Consider the following 12,888-nt stretch of genomic DNA (forward strand, 5'->3'; position numbering starts at 1 on the left):
ATTTTAGATTATAACAGAATGAAATAAGAGGCTCTGGCACCAGGCCTGGCCATGTCTCTATAGCTAGGGAACCTTGGTAAAGCTGAGGCCACCAGCTCCCCTCCCCCATCACTTGCAGCCAGTCGGCAGCACGCACCCTGGAAGGGTAGCAAACAAGGGGGCTGGTCCCCGGGAACAGGTTGTCACCTTCACCATTCACTTAGGCCTTGCTTTAAAAACCACCGCGTTCCACCCAGCAGGCAGGTCCCAGGCCAGGCCAGAGAGGGTTCAGCAAGGTCAGTTAACTTGGCGCTGCGGCTTTCTGCCCGCCTTCCCATCCTTAGCACAGCAGCCGCTAGACATTTCTATTGGTCAGCATGGCTGTCTATCAGTCCATCGCGCACCTCCCCCAAACAGCCTGTCAGGTAGGCGCGTGCTAGCGAGGCGGAGCTTGCGCCTAAGGGGCGGGGCCTCGGCTGTGGAAGGCGCAGCGGCCGCTTCACGGCTCTGACTCTGGACTGGAGCGCGCAGGCATCCTCGCAGCCGCTGCTACTCCTGCTGTAGCTGGTCAGGTAAAAGAGTCTTCCTCCTGGCCGTCTGCCCCACGTCTTCTTCGCAGCCAAAAGCTGCCCGCTTGGCCTCCCCGGCTTTAGGGTTCTGGTCAGAGCTGATAAGCTCCTACCTTAGCGTCCTCTCTGTTGTTGAGTTGGTTCCTCCAGCTCTGCAGCCAGGCTGCTGGGTGCTGGGAAGTGCGTCGGTGGCCCCTAGAATCACCCCAACATCCCTCTCTACAGAACTCACATCGTTAACTCTCAGGCCCTAACCTTCTTGACCTGTCAGTGCAGTCTCATTCCAGCTTGGCTCAGGAAAGCTGGGAGGGTTGGAGGGCCACAGAGGGGAGGATGAAGCCCCCCCCCCGTAACGATGCAATTATACTGCAATGAAGTTGGATTGAGAATAGAAGCTGCTTCGTGTTTGTCTTGGCAATAACGAGGGTATCTGTTGCTGCACTGTGCTTGTGTTTATAGGTGGCATTCAGCATCACCGTTTTCTTGAGGCATCCTTGTCATCATCACAACCATCACCAACATCATCATCTTCTCCTCCATTCAGAACTCTAGTTCCCTGAAGGCCGTCTCTGTTCCTCTATGTAAGTGTTAGACACTCCTCTTTCCCATAGCACGCAATGTCCTTGTCTCCAGAAGCCACAACCAAACCTTCTTTTAACTCAAGGACAACTAGCTGGGAACAGTGTGTGTGTGTGTGTGTGTGTGTGTGTGTGTGTGTGTGTGTGTGTGTGTGTGTGTTGGGTGCTAGGGCAATATTCACACTTCCAACTGAGATTTTTCCAAAGGAATCTTTCAGTTTTAATCCTCCACATTTCTGCTTACTAACTCCTAGAGAGTTTAATGTTGGCATTGACACAGTCGTGGTGGGCTGAATGCAGGGTCTACGGTCCTGAAGTACAGAGCTGTGTGGGGCAAATTATACCCATAACGAGTTAAGCCTTGGAGCAGACCAGGTCAAGCGGCAAAGCATCTGGCTTTCTCCCACAGTGGCTCCAGTTGTACTGAAGCTTGTTTAGTATTCATGCTTGCAGATAGGGTGTGTGTCACTGTGGTGTTTTATTATAGGTCCCCCTCCAACGAGGCTACTATGTCCTAATCCCTGCAGTATGCCTAGAAACCTGTTACTTGTTGATGCTCCACTAGATTGCATACCCTTGAGAGAAAGGAAGGTGATTGTTTAGGTGTCTCTGGCTGAGGAGAATCCAGAGCTTTGAAATACTCTAAAGCAATGATTCCACGATGAGGGGGTAATCTGATATTCGATTCTCAGCTTTAATACTTTCCTCCTAAAAGAGGGCTAATAAATCAGAGATCTAATAGACTTTACAGCAAGCCCTGGGAAGAGCTGAGCAAGGGTTGTTGAGTCTCAGAGGTATGTCTAGAAAATGCCTTCTGATGTAGACAATAGAATTTATTATATTCTCTCTCTCTCTCTCTCTCTCTCTCTCTCTCTCTCTCTCTCTCTCTCTCTCTCCACATAGGGAAGTTGTAGATGTAAATGAAATAATGTTAGTAAGATGCTTAATAATTTCCTGGCACATGGGAATGGTGGAATTAATGATCATTGCTGGTAGTAATACTAGCCAACAAGAATAACAAAGGCCCTAAAATATGTGTCTTCTCTTTCTCTGTTTGTTTTAGATCTCAGTACATGTGCAATGGGATTGCCTCTTAAGGGTCCTACCGATTGAACCCATCTGTGTTTAAGCAGCCATGTCATAGGAACTCCAGCCTGTGCAAATGCTTAGCAAGCTTTTGGTTAAGATGCATTAAAGCAGAAGCTTTTGGGGGAGGGGACTTCTCTCTGGTCTTTGGGCCTGCCATAGGCTGTTCTTTTCTTACTGGCTCTTCACCACACTGTCTTGATAGATTGTGCCTTCTGCAGACTCATTAGTGAATGTATTGGCTTCTGCCCAGGGGAAGTCAAGCAGCTTTGCTTCAAATGTCTGTGGGAATTGAAGCCTCTCTAAATCACTACCCTGAAGTAACTTATTGTGTAACAACATGATTCTTTTCTAAGACTACAAACTAGACAGAACCTCTGAATAACTGTGTAGTTCGTATCTCTTATCCCAAGAAGTTCACATCATTCCATCTGCTTTGGGGAGGGGAATACTTGGATATCTGGAGTTTGTTGTCCTTCATATTAGTAGGATGTTTTTTATTGTATGGGATAGAAGTCCAACAGAAAGTATCCTAAACAAAAGGAGGAGCATTTGGGTCTCACATAACTGAGCCCAACTGGGTCCTAATATCCTGGTGCAGAAGTTGGTCTACTCAAGAGGGCTCCTGGGTTTTGGAGCTCCTGAAGTTGCCATCCTGCTCTCTAGCTCTTTGTCTTTGGGTATTTTTAACCTTTATCTTTTAGCTCTGTCTCTCCCTCCCCTGTTGATCTCACTCTGTTCCATTACAGACCCTGCCCTCCCAGTGCCTTTATAAACTCTAGATTCACATCCTTCTAGTTCCAGAACTCAAGTCAAAGTGAAAAGTCCCAGGAAAGAATTGCTCTTGATAGGTCCTTTATTCACAGGTGCCCGCCTAGATTAAATGCTTTGGTCAAGGGATTGGGTGCTATAGACCTTCTGATAACTGAGGGTTGAGTTTCATATCCTATTCTTCTGCCATATCCAGATAAAAATCAGTGGGGCAAAGGAAGAGAAGTAGAAACTGGGGACAGTTCGGGACTTGGCATGATGGTGGTCAACATGCTTGATGGAGAACTGAGGAATATCTTTCTCTGACCTGGCATAAGTGCTCCACAGTCGTTATGTTAGAGCTCTGGGTTCATGCATATCATTGCAGACTGAACTGTGTTTCAGGTGACCTTGCTCTTAATATTTTAAATTGAAACTTTATTTGTGTAAGCAAGAAAATTCATCAGGGATGTTGAAGAACCTGCAGTGATTCCACTGTTGGCGGTTTGATCATGTTTGGAGTTGCTTGTAATCTCTTCCGGGCCACATTTGTTAACACCCGCCATATTTTTTGGATGTACATTGTATTTGGTTAAAAATCAGCTTAATTCTTAGCGGGTCTCAGCCTGTGTGCTGGCATTCATCCGACGTGCTTGATCTTTGCAGAGATGCTAAACCACGAGGAGCGAATGTGAGCCTGCACCAACAGGCTGGCCTCTGGAAGGAAATGAAACATCTCCGTGTTTAGGGTCTGAACTGCAGACAAAGCAGTGCTCCCTGTGCCCGGTAAAACAATAATTACTGTAGTTGGAGGAGGTAGAGTGGGTACGATCTGCTGACCTCAGCAACATACAAGGCTGGAAACTCAGGAATGGACTGTGTCTTCCTTGCAGTTTCTGGGTCCTTTGGTGAAGAGTAAAAGCAGTCTCAAGATAGTGGAGTAATCAGTGGTTTTTCTGTACTCACCTGGCCTTCAAACATATCTACCCTAGTGCCTCTGTGGTTATGGGGAGAATTGTTCCTTCACTGGGCCTCCCTACTGCTACCTTCCTAAGCCGAACAGACCTCTGAAATTCTCTGCAGGACATAAACTTCTAGCCAAGTCCTTTTTATTTTTCCTTCTCCAAACTCCTTTTCCATCTCTTGTTTCCCTGCCTTAATCAAAACTGACTTTTTTTGTGTTCTATTTTATTACTATTCATCCCTGTTCTCCTATCTAAAGTGTCACCTTTCATTGTTAAATACTGATATACTTCAAATTTAACACATTTTTCTTTGGTCTTCCAAGTGACAAGCTGCTGAGGGTAGAATGTTGGAGTCGGCAGGACGTTTTAGCATTTATGCTATCCGCCAGGGCTGAGACATTAATTGAGAAGCAGCAGACTGGGGAGGAGAGATAAAAAGCAGCCCAGGAAATAGCATTATGTTGCAGCTGACAGGCCCAATTCTCACATCCCTGCCCTGAGCTTTCCCTTCTCAATGAGAGGGCTCTAGGGCATGTTCTGGGGGAAAGAAGTACAGTGGACATAAATGACCCCAACATTGGTACATTTAAAAAATCCATCAAATAGAGCAGTGCTATTAAACAAGGCTTCAGCCACAGCTGTTCTGCTCTTAGTCCACGTGGACAGCTACTCACACTCATCCAGCTGTTCTGCTCTTAGTCCACGTGGACAGCTACTCACATTCATCCAGCTGTTCTGCTCTTAGTCCACGTGGACAACTGCTCACACTCATCCAGCTGTTCTGCTCTTAGTCCACGTGGACATCTGCTCACATTCATCCAGCTGTTCTGTTCTTAGTCCACGTGGACAACTGCTCACACTCATCCAGCTGTTCTGTTCTTAGTCCACGTGGACATCTGCTCACACTCATCCAGCTGTTCTGCTCTTAGTCCACGTGGACATCTGCTCACATTCATCCAGCTGTTCTGTTCTTAGTCCACGTGGACAGCTACTCATATTCATCCAGCTGTTCTGTTCTGAACCCACGTGGACATCTGCTCACACTCATCCAGCTGTTCTGCTCTTAGTCCACGTGGACATCTGCTCACATTCATCCAGCTGTTCTGTTCTTAGTCCACGTGGACAGCTACTCATATTCATCCAGCTGTTCTGTTCTGAACCCACGTGGACATCTGCTCACACTCATCCAGCTGTTCTGCTCTTAGTCCACATGGACAACTGCTCACACTCATCCAGCTGTTCTGCCCTTAGTCCACGTGGACATCTGCTCACACTCATCCAGCTGTTCTGCTCTGAACCCATGAAGACAGCTACTCACACTCATCCAGGCTTGATGCTATTTCCTGTGATACCAACACAGTAAAAATGACACATGTTTCAAAGAGAATAAGAACCTTCTTGGTTTGTAGGAAAAGTCTTTTCCAGTAACCCATTCCTTGTAGTAATTCTGATTTCTTAAAACCTGACACTCATGCCAACGAAGTCCACATGAAATTGTGTGAATGAATGGTGTCACCTATAGGCGAGAGGCACTCTTCTAGTATGTACGGGTGACCATGGTGCTGCCATTGCTCTCTGAGTGTTCCCCTCAAATGCCACATCTCTGTCTAGAGTCCCAGGTTTTTGTCTTTTATTTTTTGTTTTTGTTTTTTTGAGACAGAGTTTCTCTGTGTAACAGCCTTGGTTGTCCTGAATCAGTTTCTCTAAGTATGAAAATGCAAGGTGTTTGCACTTTGATGGTGTAAAATTGCTGAATTAGGAGGTAGAGATTATTTTGGAATGATTGTTATGATGATAGTTAATGATCATTCTCCTCTGAGAGAAATAAACATTGTGTTTACATGCATTCAGACCTCAAGAGGTGCTGAGTAAAATTTCCTTATTCTTTGAGAATACAATATCTTGTCTTCTACCTAGAGAATAGTTTGTGTGCACTATAGGAGTGGTCCTCAACCTTCCTAATGCTGCAGCCCTTTAAATACAATTCTTCATGTTGTGGTGCTCTCCCCCAACAATAAAATCATTTAGTTGCTACTTTATAACTGTCATTTTGTCACTGTTATGGATCATAATGTAAATATCTGATATGCAGGATATCCCATATGCAACCCCTTTAGGGGGTTTGCAACCCACAGAGAATCGCTCTGTTAGAGGTAATACATAAAACTGTAGACTTCCACTTTGCTGTGTTCATTGTCAAGAAGTGCTCTAAGCTCTGTGGATACTAACAGAGCTGGATTTTTGCCATTCCAGCACATAGTTCATGCACCCTGATGTTCTAACAAAGAAAAAATCCTTAAAGGATAGTCAGTCTAAGGGCAGGCAGTGAGGAGTGGCTGTTCTCATCCTGGGCTAGCATAGAGGATTTAGAAACCTTGCCTCGGTTACTAGCTCTGCTGGCCCCTCATTGCACAAAGTAATTGGCACAGAACCTCTTAAACAGAAGGACCGGGACTCTGAGAGCTTAGTGTGCTTGCTCAAGGGCATACATTTAAGTAGATTCTGGTTAGTGTGTTGCCCACTTACAAGGCTTATATTCTACTTTCTATGCCCTAGTAGGCCAGTGAGAATACTCCTGGTTTTAACTTATTTTACTTTAAAGCAGGAGAAGCCATAAATATAGTGCAATATTTTGAGTACATATCTAGTAAAAAAAAGCTTTTATACTCATTAAATGGTCATCTGTTCTCTTTTTAGATGAAGGCAGTCACTTTGGACAAATTTCTAAGCCTGACGCATATTTGGAAAGCTTTGCAAAAAAAATTAAACTAACAGATCTGCAGAAAGTGGAATGAATTTATAGAATTGGCACCAGTCCTGGCCTTGTTTGACAGTGTCCTCATCTCCTTGTATCTGCTTCTTCTGTAGCATCCTTTACTGCTTACCCATAGGAGACTGGCAGGGCTTTTGAATTCTGCTTTTGCTACCCATTCAAGTCCCAGATAAATAAGGTGAAAACATTCTTTAGTGGATAGTACTGTCTTTGTGTTAAGTCCACTTTGTGGTTTGTCGTAAGCTAGTCCTAATTTTAAGATCTGCATTAATTCTAATTCTTAGGAATATTTGAAGAACTTTAACTCCACAAAAATCACAGTTTATTAAGAAAGACTATAACAGATTACTAAAGAAAATATGTATTCTTAATCACTATGCACACAAATTCTGTAAGGAAATGACAAGGTAGTTTTCTTATTGTACAGTATAAAACAATGAGATTAGGATGTGAAAAATGACTCGCCCAAGGTCACTCTTGCTCAGTAGCACAACTAAGAATAGATCCAGGATCACCTGACATCCTCGCTTTATTCATTACATCACTGAATTCCTTTCTGGAAGGAATTGCTCTTCTAATTCCCAAAAAAAAAAAAAAAAAAAAAAATGAAGAAGGCAAAAGGTAGTGGCATCCTAGACTCAGTTTGGGTGACTTGGCTTTTTCGTCCCCTCCCCCACACTTATTTTCACGTTAAGACGAAACGTATCCATAGCTGTCAGTTTATCACTATTGACTAAATTCAAGAGCTCAGCTAAGTCAGATTTGTTATGAAATGTAAGTCACAAGCAGAACAAATGACAAAGCAAGGTGGCGCTTCTACCTGAAACACAGCTACAAGAGAGTGGACAAAGGGAAGGGTCTAGCCTATACACACAGAAGGCTGGGTCATGGGCCCTGGAGAATAGCATAAGGAAAATGAATGTCATGAACACAAAGGGACTTGAAAAGCTGTTCTGAAAATTTGTTAAAGGAGTGTAGAGGGCTTTCACTGTTACAATTTCCTTTGCACGATAAACCCAGAGCGGGGAGACAGAATTACTACAGTCTCATTTTGCTCCTGTCTTTTTCATCCAAGCCAAGAAGACGAGTATCCCCATCAGTGAGAACAGCCTCAAGACAAGAATCTTCCCTCTTTATTCACTAAGAACAACTTTTATTTCTGTTTTAATCATGCTTTTTCTTGTGAAGGCCAAGCAGTTGACCTCCACCATCCTTAGAGCTCTGGCACTGCCCAGAACTGTGGTCTGGGAGAATGGTAGCATGCCCCAGCGTTGGCAGAGGGGCCTTCTGGTCATGGAGTAGTAGGCCACATGACTGGCACTGTGGCATCCAGCATTTTGCCATCACAACTCTCTCAGCTGTAGTGTTCGGGTCACAATCTTCATGACATCTCCTGTGTACCCACCTGCCTGCACATACTACACAGACACCTGTAGGGTGTTATGGCTTCCTTGGGGACTGCCAGGAAGCAAGGCATGAATCTCCTTCTTTTGGGTCTTTACATCTCTCTCCCCCTTTACACCTCAGAAATCTGAGAGAGCCCTCCCTCCTTTAATTTCTTTTCTTGGGGGGGGGGGGAACTCTTAGTATCTAAAGTTCTCTCTCTCTCTTTTAATAGTCTCCAAGAAATTCCCTAAGAAGATTGTATATCCTCCTGAGAAATTCTTCTGAGAGGTTGAGATTTGGGGAAATCTAGGACTATTGACCAGCTATTTCTGTTTTTCTACTTACCTCACTTGTCCTGATGCAATGACTTCCCATTTGGATGCGTATCAAGGAGAAAGGCAGGAAAATAAGGTGACTATAGATAAATATCTCTGAATGTTATTTTGCTCTAGAACCACGGTACCTTTGGAATATGTTGTGAATACCCATTTCCCTTCTTCAAAGGATGACCTATAAGCAAAGGGCCCATATATTCACCGCCACATCTCTGGCCAAACCTAGGTAAATGAGCAATAGAGTTTTCACCCAGGAGGGGATACACGAGATATTTTCTTCTAATCAGTGTTTTCGATTGGAGGATGACAGAATGTAGGAATCACTTAAGTTAAGTTATAGGGAAGTGCTCCAGGGTTCAACCTGAGAAACCGACTTCCCGAAGGTTCTGCTTCAGCTTCTTCCTCTTATTGGCTCACTCTTCTCTTTATCTAATTTCATAAAATGGTCCACGAATGCCCCAGCATCGCATTTGCTTCTGGTTTTGCTTAAGGCGTCTTAAAACCCAGCCAGATTCGGCCACGTTCAGGCAAAGGTAATGTAAGAATGATCCCCAGTTTGCCAAGAAAGAAAAGCAGGGTGAAGAGGAAACTGAAATCCAAGATAGGTGAAGTAACTGTAAGATAGAATCTAGCCACCGCGTAGGATGCGTTCATCGAATGATTTAAAGGGACAGCTGCGTGAGTTGGATTTGTGATTCCTGAGAACACTTTGGCATGGTTTGAAAAGAATGTTTTTAGTTCTAGCCACTGCCTTGACTGCTAGGGAGAGCTGAGTGATCGTCAGGATTTTCAAAGCTGGAAGCTCTTGCATTTAAGGGCTCTCTCAGGGCTGGGGTTGGAAAAGCCAGGGTGAGCTATCTCAGGGAACAGGAAGTTTGCAGGAGTTTAAAGGGGGTTGGACAGGAGAAGAGCTGGATTATCATACAAGCAGTAAGGGCAAATTGATAGAAATAGATTCAGATGAGAATAAGAGAAATATTTATACATATTTAGAGCTACCTGGAATGCCATGCAGTTTCCTTTTGTGATGGAGAAGTGAGTTCAGGGCAAGGTGATTAGGTGTTCATAAAGGCTGCAGTGAAGGAGAGAAGGGGCACAGTGAATAATATCTAAGGTTTCTTTAAAGATTGAGTAGCGTTAACTCCTAGACTAGAAATACCAGCCTGTACTCTGACAAAATGCTGAAGGAGTTACGGCTCCTCACAAACATAGTTTTATGAAAACTCTCTTCTTTTACTAAAACATATATAAAAGCTTCAGAGTTTGATTGGCAAAAAGACATTTCCAAGAGTATAGGTAATAAGAATTTATTCATCCTTTGTATTATAGTCAGCAGTGATTAAAGTTGTTCACAGGCAATGAGTTGCTCATTGAAGTTGAAAGAAATAACTATTGTAATATGAATATGATAAGGCTAAACATGGGGAATACTGGATTTTTATATAAAATGAGTAGGTTCCTTGAAATTATTACAAATTATACCAACTTAAAGCTTTTCTAAATAAATAATGTATTTTAATTTCTGTGTTCTATGTGCATGTGTGCTTGTAAGGGTGAGTATGGTTGTGTACACTCATGTGTCTGCATTTGGAGGCTAGAGGTTGACATCTAATGTCTTCCTTGATTGCTCGATTGTTCATATTAAGGCAGGGTCTCTTGCTGAACTCAGTACTCACCATTCCTGCTAGTCTTGTTGGATTCCATCTCTGCCTTTTGAGTGTTGGGAATCCAGGTAGTACTCAATATCCAACCTGGCTTTTATATGTCTTTGGGAAACCCAAACTCCAGCTGCCATGCTTGCATGGCAGGAGCTTCATGTTTACACAGCGGGTTGACATTATCTAACAGTAGGTAAAATACCTGAAAATGAACGTAAAGGAACATCCCTAGAAGTTGAACGTATGAGTCATCTTCCCAGCCCTGAAACACACTATATGGAAATAATGGATGTTGGTTATTAAGAATTCTGATAAGGGACTGGAGAGATGGCTCAGAGGTTAAGAGCATTGGCTGCTCTTCCAGAGGTCCTGAGTTCAATTCCCAGCAACCACATAGTGACTCACAACCATATACAATAGGATCTGATGCCTTCTGCTGGCAAGTAGAGCACTCATAATAAGATATAAATAAATTAATAAAGGAATTTCAATAAGGCCCAAAATTATGAGCGCAAATAAAAATTATCTCATGCTATAATTCCCATTATTAACCTTGGATGCACATTATTTCAGACATGTATATACCTGGATGTTTGTAAATATTTGTGTAAAAATAGGTAAACAAATATAACAAAAATAATATAAAGTTTTGGATTCCAAGCAATTAGAGAAAATGAAACTAAAAGAAAAGTGAAACTTCAACTAAATTTACCTCATTTCAGATAAGTTATTTCTTTAAAATCTCTGACTAAAAATAATATGAGTTTTGGTTAAAAATAAGTTATAAATTATTATCCTCATATAGCAGCAACTGATTACTGTGCACTTTTGAAACTTCTCCCCTCTCTTCCCTACATCTTGAGTATTATTAAATATTCTTACTTCTGTGCAATTCTATTTTGTTACTCTGCTTTGGGCTGCCAAGCTTAAATGGCTTCCTGTATGCCAACTCTGGGGATGTTTCCTCTGTACTTCATTTTAAGGTATTTTACCTACTGTTAGATAAATGTCAACCCACTGTGTCAGCATAATCCCTAACACTTTAGATTTGTGTGAACTGCTAGCCTTATTGTTTGCTCACCAAAATGTTATTGCATATTAACTTACTGTCAGGAATTTCCATAGAAAATCCATGTAAAAGCACACATAACCCACCCCTGTCCTCAAAGAATGAGTGCAGCCAACATACAGTAAATTCCTAGTGTGTTGGCTCCAAGGCAGCTGTTTTATTATTATTTTCCCCACATAAGACCTGGCGTTCCATAGTCATCTGGTAAATATGTGTTTTACTAAGTCTTTCTGCGCCATATGCTGTGGTACGTGCATGAGAAGCTGTGTCTATTTTTTGTCTTGATCTATTAGGAAGATATATACTGTCTCTATTCTATAGATGCCAAAGCTGAGTCTTGGCAAGTAATATCCTGATTTTACAAAAGAAGTCGAGTGTCAATCTCATGGCGTCAGGACGGAGTCATTGGTTCTTAGCGGTAATGGAGGAAAGAGAAGCATGCCCATTGATGTGATCCAGTGAGGTGGGGTGCATAGCCATGTATGTACAGTTAGAAGGCTCTTTGGTCCAGGCTCCCTGCTGCCTACTTACTAGATGTATAAAAACAAGAAAGCCCTTCACTCCCCTAAGCCTTGGTTTTATTTCTGTAAAACAGGGTTAACAGTGAGAGTATTAAATGAAATCATGTAAATTAAATATATACAATAGTATCTCCCCGAGGGTTCAAGCAATAGCAGCTATTGGCATTATTAGTATTTTTATAAAGTACTCTGGATGTTCAAATAAAAGAATACCTGCCTGTCCACCCAGGCTTTCCAGGGGATGAGACCTTTTTCTTGCACTCTACTGAAAGCCCAGGAATTCTTCTGGTGCAGATAGAATCTTGGTAGGAAGAGAAACGCGAAGCGTGGGTTGGAGAGGTCCTGCTGAGGCACACTGCCCTGTGCACCTCCTGCGACTTCCTTCCTCCACTTGTACTTCCAGAGACTCTGCAAACCAAACAGGAGCATCTGTGTTCCGAGAGGCTGACTTGCGAACGGACGACCTTATCTTACTGGACCATCTTCCCATTGAGAAGGTGAATGAGCCAGTGTCTGCACAGCTCCAAGGAAACATGAGGTGACAGGGCAGTGTTAGGACTCTTGGCCTGGCAGGTTTCTGGGGCCATCCCAGGCCAGAGTATGTGCAGGGATGGCTGGTCCTAAGCAGGGACACCTACAGTCTCTAACCATCTAGATCAGCGTTTCTAAATCTTCTCCTCATTGCCACCCACATTTAAGCATCCCCTCTGTGAAATGTTCATACAGCAGACGATCTGGGTTTCTATTTATGTACTGTTTACTTATCCTGCCTCATGTCTAAGAAAGTCAGATCTTCTCTCTTTCTGATAAACCAACGGGGATGAGCCAGTCTTCAGAGATCCTCTTCAGGTAAGCTCCTGCTCAGCCTGCATCCTATAAAGTGGTACCCAAGCCGTGCTTCTCCCAGCTTCAAATTCCCCAGTAGCTTCCTGTTAGAATTTAGAATCTTAGGTCATGGGTCTCCGAATGTGCCTCATGGATGTTCCTGTCTGTCATTCTAATGGGACCTGAAGCCAGTCTGTTTGCAAAGAAGAATTGCTCCCATGCACAAACCTAGGCCACTAAACAGGGCCCAGAAGGAGGGAAGTTTGCTACTCACCGATTGGGTGAGACGTTTCTGAAAAGTGCCAGGGGGGATAGAACCTTGAAGCACGATTGATAAAATCTCAGGGTCAGAAATTGGGGTTCAACCAGAAGATCTGAAAAGCAAAACAGCCAG

At 43.2% G+C, this 12,888-nt stretch overlaps 1 protein-coding gene across 3 annotated transcripts in view; it reads left to right on the forward strand.

The window, feature by feature from the left end:
- The first annotated feature begins 450 nt into the window (after positions 1-450).
- Fmn1 (formin 1) overlaps positions 451-12,888 on the forward strand; it is a 369,449-nt gene continuing 357,011 nt past the window's right edge. For all 3 annotated transcript variants that reach the window (XM_075961724.1, XM_075961725.1, XM_075961726.1), the window contains exons 1-2: positions 451-551; positions 1,008-1,129. The gene's annotated coding sequence lies outside the window, so the exon portion shown is untranslated. The remainder of the gene's footprint in view (positions 552-1,007; positions 1,130-12,888) is intronic.

The sequence above is a fragment of the Microtus pennsylvanicus genome, chromosome 2, assembly GCF_037038515.1.
Source record: "Microtus pennsylvanicus isolate mMicPen1 chromosome 2, mMicPen1.hap1, whole genome shotgun sequence".
NCBI lineage: Eukaryota > Metazoa > Chordata > Mammalia > Rodentia > Cricetidae > Microtus > Microtus pennsylvanicus.